At 33.7% G+C, this 9,965-nt stretch overlaps 1 long non-coding RNA gene across 1 annotated transcript; it reads left to right on the top strand.

The window, feature by feature from the left end:
• The first annotated feature begins 4,505 nt into the window (after positions 1-4,505).
• LOC120883277 lies at positions 4,506-7,755 on the top strand. The gene is made up of 3 exons (XR_005725724.1): positions 4,506-6,113; positions 6,222-6,286; positions 6,319-7,755. It is a non-coding gene; the product is annotated as an uncharacterized LOC120883277 (long non-coding RNA).
• The last annotated feature ends 2,210 nt before the right edge of the window (positions 7,756-9,965 follow it).

Here is a 9,965-nt window from a genome sequence, read left to right as displayed (position 1 = left end):
TACTGGAGTCTTTCAGGAAAAATTTCTCTGCCTTGTGCATATGCACATATACATATACATCTCCCCCCTCCAACAACACACACACACACACACTCATGGTTTAAGAATGAAGGTAATAATAGACCATAAACTCTGGGTCACTGATTCAGAAAGGATGGAATGGGAGAGCATAACACTGAAAATCAGTCTAGACTGAAAAACAGGGAAATACTATAATTTTTTTTTTCTAATTTACAACTCTAGTAGAATAACTAGAATGAAAATGATGTATTTGCCTAGTTTATTGAATGAGTAAAGCAGAGCTTTGTTATAGATTTACTAAAGTCACTTGTTACTTTTAGAATTAGTTTAAATGTTTTGCTCTTGTGAAATTTGCCAAATGGGTAACACACAGTCCTGAAATAAGGATCAATATTTAATAAGACTTGAGTTTCCTAGGTAGTTTTGAAATTTAATCATTCTTTAAAAATATTTATAAAGGGTTGTTAGTTTCTATTAAGCTCAAGCATATCTTGTCCCAAATTGCTTTAAGCCAAAGAGAATGTTATATGACATCGATTTTTTATTCATAATATTTTATAATTCTTATAATCTTTTTGTCTTATAAAAGCAATAGTCATTCATTAAGCAACAATTACTTTTCATCTTTTTAAGGAGTTACAAATTTTATTGTTAAAAAAGCCTTCATTTCATTCATTTTTTTAAGAAATTTTAAGGGCATTTACTGTCTTGGTAATTAACCAGCTTGGTAACTTTGAAATTCACTTCCTAATTTTGGGGTTAAAAAAAAAAACCACTTATAACTCTAAAGAGTAGGAAAGAAACACCTATATTATAAACTTTAATAACGCTATACTGAAATTTTAAGTTCCTATGGATTCTGCAAGGGATCCTGCTGTATTTGTTTTTATTAGGGGTTTTACCACAGTTGATGGATTCACTGCAGCAACTAAAATTAATTTGTGGTGTATTTTTTAGAATCACTGTACAGAAGTTTTTGGACGGAAAAAAGTAAATTCTGTGATTCTTAGTTTTTTTTTTTAAATTCAGGCAGATGCATAATAAGCATATATACTATTTTTTTTGCTAAATTATTTAATTCATGTTTAGAAACATCAAAAATTTATTGCTTTACTGAAAGAAAGCTCCCACCTGATCCATGAATGTTTGGGGAACAATGAAAAAAATTGAAGTTTAAGGGAGAAATACACCATACTAGTTGCTCTTGACTGCTCTGCACAAGAGGTGAAGAAATAATCCAAAGTGTGCTGTAGGGATAAAAGGAGTTAAGAGTAACCAAATATTTGCCCTCCATTGTCTTTATGTTGTAAACACAGCTTGCATCTTTCCACTCCTTTGATGAAATGTAGTTAACACCATTTGAGATAAAATTAAATGTCATTTTGACTCTGGCTGTGTATCATGAGGGCTGCTGCAGAGATAATTTCTCATTTCCCATATGTATGTAATGGGGGCATAGCAAAAATGGCAGGAAAATCTAGTCATCGGGACTTTTGAATTAAGGAATTCTTGAGACTCTTATCCTATTGATTATGAAGAAAGAAATGAACCTGTGCTTTTTAGATGCAAAAAGACATTTTGTAAACTGGGCTGTTTGATTCTATGTGACTGTAGATGATTATGAATCACATTATTTCAGCAGCCTAGTATTATAGCTTAACTACTTTACCATTAGAGTTTTTCTGTATTAACAAAAGTGCAACTCATGGACAAAGGTTATTTGTTCTTTGGATTTAATGTAGGTAGTAAAATGTATGTTTGAGCTGTGCTTCACTTATATTTAGGATGATTTTGTTTTGGATTATAGTTTTGAGTAATTAATTTTCTTGAAGAATATATCATTTTTGCTTTTGCATTTATCTATTATTTGTAATTAACCTGAGCCTTAGAAGATTTTTTCCAAATATGAGTCTACATATTACACTGAGTAATTTTATAACTAATTACAATTCTTTTAAGTCAATGCTAAAATTAAACTCTATAAATTTGTATGGACAGGTAAACAGGTTCAATATATCTATCCTTCATCTCATCTTGAAAACCAGCCCATAAAATGAAAAAAAATAATACTATTTGAGAGATAGTGCAAAATTGAAGATACTTATTATGGCACTCTAAAAGTGTGCCCAGGGTTAAAATTTATCACCCTGAGACATTAGTCAGGAAACCTGCACAGTTAATGGGAACCCTCAGTTTGACTAATTGTTGGCATTAAGAAGGAAATTTCAAGGTCTATTAAGAAAGAAAATGAAAACCCAAGTGCATATGTGGTTTTGGGCATATAGTGGAGTCTGGCAAGGACATGAAGAAAAAGTGATGAATAAAAATTATAGGAAAAGTTACAAAGAGGCTCTATGAAAGTCAAGTGCTGTAAGAGGAATAGGAAATAGCCAGTGAAGATCCAGATAGCAGCTTGATCTAGATTTTTTCTCAGAATGGCATTATAGATTATAACTGTGGGTGTTTGTCACTTAACTCAAGTTGGTCATCAAGGAACAAATATGACTGGTAGATTTTTAAAAATTAGCTGCATATCAAGAACAGAAAAACTGAGCATCTTCCACCTGAGCTGAAAATATTTTTAATAATATCTATTTTTTTATTTCATTAAAGGTATTTCTGTACCTTAAAGGTATTATAAGTACTTATTTAGATATAATTTTAAAATATTCTATAATATTCACAAACATTTGGGTTAAAAACTGAAACAAACATTTTTCTATGTGATTTTAGTAAATTAGATTAATGAGAAGAATGTCTAGAGTGAAGTATCTGAAATTAGAAATGTAAAAATAGCCATTTCCCTTTTATTAGTTAAAAGGGAAAAATAGCCATTTTCCCTTTTATTTGTTAATTAAAATTTTTGTCAATTCAGAACATGTTTCATTACTAAGCTGAAAACTTACTAATTTTACATTTGGTATCCCAAAACAAAACGCACAGATTATTTTTTAATATAGCATGTATGGTCAACCAATAGAATTATTATGTGGTCAGTATGTATTAGGGTGCTGTACTGACATTCACAGATATTAAGAGATGTTTAGTTCCAATTATAAGTAAATATATACTGCGAAGTCGCTTAAGTCATGTCGAACTCTTTGCGACCCCATAGATAGCAGCCCACCAGGCTCCACCGTCCCTGGGATTCTCCAGGCAAGAATACTGGAGTGGGTTTCCATTTCCTTTTCCAATGCATGAAAGTGAAAAGTGAAAGTGAAGTCATTCAGTCATGTCCGACTCTTTGTGACCCCATGGACTGCAGCCTACCAGGCTCCTCCATCCATGGGATTTTCCAGGCAAGAGTACTGGAGTGGGTTGCCATTACCTTTGGGTAAATAAGCACATTTGTACTACCACTGTAGATAGACCTTTGTGTTCAAGAAGAAACACAGATAAAACACTAAACACTCTCATTTTTGTTTAGTATAAAGGATGCTAACTAGCTTCTGTACTGATAGCTTGCCAGGTTGAGCTAAGGTCCAGAACTGCTGCCTTACAGCTTTATCTACCCTATCTGTGTTTTATTAAATTGGCCTCATGACCTGCAAGAATCTCTGCTTTTCCTGAGTGCAGACACAAGACACTTGTGTTAACAAGCGTTTATTGAGTGAAAGGCAGCCTGCTAGGTGTCGGGTACAATATGATAAATAAGACAGCCCACACTTTCAAGGAGCTCATGTTTTAAAGACGTTTCCTGTCAAAATGTGGGTGAAAACTACCAGATGTGCCTCTTTCAAGTTCAGATTCTTAGGCACTGTCTTAAACTTACTGATTCATAATCTTTCTGGTAACCCTTGGTTCAAAATTAATACCCTACATATTTTGTCTTTTTATTTAAAATATTGTTGAGTAGTAGATTCTTTAGCAGAAATTTATTTTTAAAACAATGTAGTAATAGATACACTTAGGAAATTGCAAGAGGGAAGAGGAAACTGCAACCAACCTAAAGGGGTGGAAAGACCTCTTGTAAGAAGGAACATCTCAGGTTGACCATTACAGGATGCACCCAGAGTATGTGTGCTGTTTGGAATAGGGAGAATTATTGGATCTTTCTAGGAAGCAGCTAATTCATAAACTAAGGTAGTAAAGTTAGAAAGAGACTGGTGTCAATAGGGAAATGCAAGGAGTTTGTTTAGGAGGAGAATGAAGTACACACACAAAAAAAGGGTTATCAAAATAATTAGGCACCAAGTCATCAGGAACTTTAAATGTTAGTTTAAGAAAATTTGATTGTATCCTGTCTTAGTTTTGATGTTATTGTTTGGTCCCTTAAGTCATGTCTGACTCTTTGTGACCTCATGGACTGCAGCACGCCAGGCTTCTTTGTCCTCCGCTGCCTCCCAGAGTTTGCTCAAATTCATGTCCATCGAATTGGTGATGCTATCTAACCATCTCATCCTCTGCCACCCTTTGCCTTCAATCTTTCCTAGCATGAGTCTTTGCCAATGAGTCACCTCTTCACATTAGATGACCAAAGTATTGGAGCTTCAGCAACAGTCATTCCAATGAATATTCAGGGTTGACTTCCTTTGGAATTGACATTCCAAGGCAAATAACATGAATTATTAAAAAATCCAGTCTAGAGAGGGAGATACTGAAAAAAAATTTTAAATGAAGCCTGTTCTGTTCTAGTCAGTTGTTGCCATGGGGAAGCATGGTAGAGAATTGCCAGATTGTCCAGTCTTTCAAAAATAGCCAGAAATCTGGTGTATTCATTAGAATTAGGTTCAGCTGCTAATAACAGGATATCCTAAAATAAGAATGAAATTATTTATTGCTCACAGATAGGTCTGGGAAAATGCAGTCCTAGGTTGGAATGTCAACTCTGTTCTACCAAAACTATAGGGAACCAGATTCCATCTAAGTCACTCCCCTACCATTCTTGGGCTGTGACCCTGTTCTTCTGTTTCTGCATGTGCAGGCAGCAGAAGAAATGGCCAATTTAACAGGAAGAGAACAAACTCATTTAGAAAGTTACTGGAAACTGCCATAGGATTCTACTCCATGTCTACATGCAAGGAAATGGATATGGAATGAGTTTTTTTTTTTTTTTATTCTGAGTTACCATGATAACTTCTTATTATTATGGAGAAAATCTATTTATCACTGTGTTTGATCAATACTAATAGTACTGGAAAACAAAAATATCTGAGTTGTGGATGACCTCTAAACTCCCAGTTTATTCATGGGAATCTTTGGTTTATGGGATTCTTTGGATATTATCAAGTAGCATAATGAGCTATTCAATATGTAGAGAAGGGATATATTCATAAGCTACTTTCATGATCAAATTTTCTGAACTTGATGACTACATTGTTGGGTAAAAAAGTAAGAGAGAATTCAAGAATTACTCCCAGGGTTTGGTTTGATTTATTTGACTAAGATATTGGTCAATGGATATGGACTGGATTTGACTAATTTGGACCAAAAGTACCAAAAAATCATTGATTTTGGGGTAAGTCCATTTTTGCACATGCTAATTAAGAACTCTACATTGCCATACTACATGCATTTTGATATTAAGACCAAAGGTAGGGGAGGAGTTTGAGTAATAGATTTATGACTTACAGGATATGGTAAGTGAAAATGTCATTATAGAAGAAGTTATCAGGATAACATGGAAACAAATATAGATTGCAAAAGGCTGTCATAATAGTACTGAATACTGGCAAAAAACATGGTTACTCAAGAGCTCATCAAAGAGATGTAAGGTCAAGATCATCATGAATGTAAATAGGTGAGAACTGAAGAAACTTTGAATCTTTGAACATAGTTTGAATATAGTTCAGCAGATGTGCTATAGGTAATGTCCACATAATTTGTTAATTAACAGGATGCTAAGTTCAGTGAAAGGGAGATTTCTTGGGGAGGAAAATAAATGCCAGTGTGTTGATGAATGAATCTGGAGGTGTCGAGGTGGATACAAGTGATTATTATTAAATATTAAAATTTTGTTAAAATTCAGTTAAAATGTATTGGAAGCAGCCAGAGGTTAAAACAAGATCAAGAGAAAATTATTTGCTTAGAATGGGATGCATATGAGCATACTGATTGGATTAGAAAAAGAGACAATATAGAGACTTTTCAAGGTGTCTATAATATAGAGACTTTTCAAGGTGTCTACAATATAGAGACTTTTCAAGGTGTCTATAATATAGAGACTTTTCAAGGTGTCTATAATATAGAGACTTTTCAAGGTGTCTATGTTGGATGATATCTAAATTGGATGATATGACTAATTGACCAGGGTTTGAGGACAAAGGTGTTTGAGGACAAAGGTGTTTGAGGACAAAGGTGTTTAAGGCATCAGGTCATAGATTCTTTATTAAAGGATGAGAAAATATGGCAATGTGGCTTCATGTAAGCTTAATTTTGAGGATAAGAAATTATGAAAAACTATTCCTCCCCAATACAGTGTTATTAATTAGGTGAACAAAAGTGGAAAGTGCATATGGAAAGAATTCACAGATCAGAGGCTTCAGCTGGGTTAGGAAATACTGATTTTATAATACTGCCGTTTAGCAGAGGAATGCCTGTGTGTGAGTGTGTGGATGTGTTTTCATCCATGATTAGGTAATTGAATAAAAAGACACACATACTACTAACCCAAATATGCATTTGCTGGACGTATTCTGTGGAAGCATAATGATGCAAATACTTTAAATGAACTCAATAGAAAATCATTCAACAGGGAAACAACTAAGTCCAAATTAGATAGAAAAAGATGAATAGTTCTAATAGACAGGAGCAATTTGAAAGGATGAGGACAATGACAGTCTCTGAGAATCTGAAGAGCAGATTTGGCAGAAATAAGTTTGGGGAAGAAATGAAGTCTATGATCAAAATGAAGGATGCTAAGACTAAGATTTCGGAGTTGGAATACACCCTGGTAACAGAAGTGACCGGCTGAATTGAAACAAGGGCCAAAGTCTTAGGTATTATATTCCCCAAGAATTTCAAAAGCTATTCATTGTTGGGGACATATCATTACTTTATAGAAACATATTAGGCATATTACAAAGATCAGGTTCAGATTTTGACACACAGGTCTAGGGGTTAAAATGAGTCTTCTGTTTTTGTCAATTATTTGATTTCTAACTATCAAAGGATCATCTAACTTTCCTCTGTTTTAAATACTATAATGGTAAAATGGAAATAACAAAGATAGTTTACCTTCTATAGTAAGTAGTGAAAAAATTGTTAGTTTGTTTTAACTGGAATCAGCTGTGGCATTTCATAGAGAACATTATAACCAGAAAGATAAATTGTCTTATTGCAGTTTACTGAATAAACTGCTTTCTACAATCACTCTCTTCCATGGCTAGTGTGCAAACACCCAAGGAGTAGTTGTAGATGTTCCCGTTGATTTCACTTAGAGGTCTCAGTGATCTTTCTGAAGTTCCTTATGCACTGGAGAACATTTAATTACAAATAGGACATCACCATAGTCCCTCAACCACAGTTGAAAACTCCACAGAACAAAGTGGGAAACACAAGATTTCTTTATTTTTAAGGAAGAAGTTCTTCGAACAGTAAAAGAAAATAAGTAAATTGCCAGTGTTTCTCAAAATAGTTCTCAAGAGACTTAATGTGTTGCTTGTACATGTAAACACCTGTGTTCACTACAAGACAAAGACAAAGGTTTTACACTTCCAAGAGAAATGAATATCATAAAAGCATAATTCATTACCATATGTAAACTAGGTGACCAATGCAAGTTCCAAGCATGAAGCAGGGCACCCAGAGGGATAGGGTGGGGAGGGGTGTGAGAGGGGGTTTCAGGATGGGAGGGACACATGTATACCTGTGGCGATTCATGTTGATGTATGGCCAAATCCATCACAGTATTGTAAAATAATTATCATTAAAATTAAAACAAATTAATTGAAACATTAAACATTAATTGAATTATTTTTTTAAAAAGCAGAATTCAGGAATCTCCCTAAATGAAATCATGTGAAGGGAAGTAAAGTTCTCATCATAAAGGAGTAATAAAATTTCTCACTTAATAACCAATGGTAGGGATTTATTTCTGGCATGAGTTAGTTTTGATGAAGGTCTAAAAGGCTAAAGATAGGATTCATGTTAGGGATTTTAGGTCATGAGGTGAGTTAAAAAGAAAAACAAACAACAACACCACTAAGAAGGCCATTAGAAGATATTTTGGAGCCAATCATACACAGGAATAATAGTCATAATTTTATAGCCAAATGTTTTGTAAACATCTCAATGGGCAGACTATGTACAACTATACCTTTTACAGACTTTTAGATTTTTCTAAGAAAATATTTTGAACTATAAAAAATATAACAAGAAAAGTTTGTTTTCAGGTTTCTCCTCAATAACAATTATTTGTCTAAAGTAGCTTGGGTTTTTCTTTGAGTTGTTCAGCATTTTGTGCTATGGGTTGTGCTTTGTGGGCCAAAATTTATACCAAGGGGAAATTTGCCTAATAATTATTCTATTGTTTTGCAGGATTCAATTATAATCATAAATTTGGAAGATACCTTAGATCAGTTTAAGCCATTTTCCCCATCTTTAAATTTTCAATAGAGAGACTGTTTGTAAACCAGCCAAAATATTTGATTAATCCCTGTCTTCCAGTTTGAAATTCTTATTCAAACCTCTTTCTCTGAAATATAGTTGAGAAAGTAATAGATGTAGAAGAAAAAAATGAGGGAGAATGTTTATTCTTTGTTTTCCAAATTGTTATGTACAGTTAAGGCAATTTATTGGTTTAATTAAAAATATTTTAGTTATGAATATTTTATTTTAGAATATGAATTTCATGTGTGGCTAATAAGGTTGTGATAGGACATTTTGATAGAAGAAAAAAAAGAAGACGTTAGTTATGTTTAATAGGCATTGAAACTGTAAAGTGTAGGGAGGCATAATTACTCCTCTCATTGGCAGATGGGAAAAAGGGTAGGTGTCTGGATTTGGGTGAACAGAGTTGACCTGGCAGATGGTCATGATTTACACTGCTTTTATTCCTATGGTTTACAGACAGTTTTCTCACCCTCTGTTTCATATTCTGCTAAACAGAGGAGTCAGTGTTTGTGGTTTATAACTAGAGAAAATGCATTCTCATTATGTGGCTGGTAAAAAGGTGAGGCGTAAAGAAAATCCCAATCTTCCTGAAGTGACAAAAATGTGCTTCTGAAATATTACAATTCCTATTTGATTTATCCATAGTGATAATTGTTTAATTGGCATATTTCAAATGGGTCAATTATGTTAAGGTATTTTTTGGCAGCAGGGAAAACATTAATAATAAGATGCAAAGAATTATAAATATTGATCAGTGACTGTAGGATTACTAGTACAGGCATGGACATATGATTGTTGTTTTGCTATTTTAGTCACTAAGTAGTGTCCGACTCTTTACAACCCCATGAAATGTAGACCTCCAGGCCCCTCTGTCCTTGGGATTTCCCAGGCAAAAATACTGGAGTGGGTTGCCATTTCCTCCTCCAGGAGATTTTCCAACCCAAGGATCCAACCAGCGTGTCCTGCATTGGCAGGCAGATTTTTTACCACTTAGCCGCCAGAGAAGCGAGACTTGGACTTAGGTCACATTAAAATCTTTTGCGGAGATTTGTGAGTTGGACCTAAATTACAACCTTTTATAAACTTTATTGATTCTTTGCCAAAATGTACCCTGTGTACTAAACAATATAAATTTACAATCTTGAAACAGTGTCTAAGTTAAGTGGTTTTATTTATTCATTTATTTAATAGAAAGTTTTGAGAATGAGAAGTAACATCATGACAACTTTTAACATTGTGATAACTACATGATGATTTTATTTTCTCTATCATTTATAGCATATAATTTTTATCATCAAGTAAACTTGATAGATTGAATCTAGCAACAAAAATTTTATATAATTTATAAGTATATTTTTCTCAGGTAAACCTATTAACTTCTTTTTAATCTG

The sequence above is a fragment of the Oryx dammah genome, unplaced genomic scaffold (genome assembly GCF_014754425.2).
Source record: "Oryx dammah isolate SB20612 unplaced genomic scaffold, SCBI_Odam_1.1 HiC_scaffold_24, whole genome shotgun sequence".
In the NCBI taxonomy this organism is placed as follows: domain Eukaryota; kingdom Metazoa; phylum Chordata; class Mammalia; order Artiodactyla; family Bovidae; genus Oryx; species Oryx dammah.
This window is presented reverse-complemented; position numbering and strand designations above follow the sequence as displayed.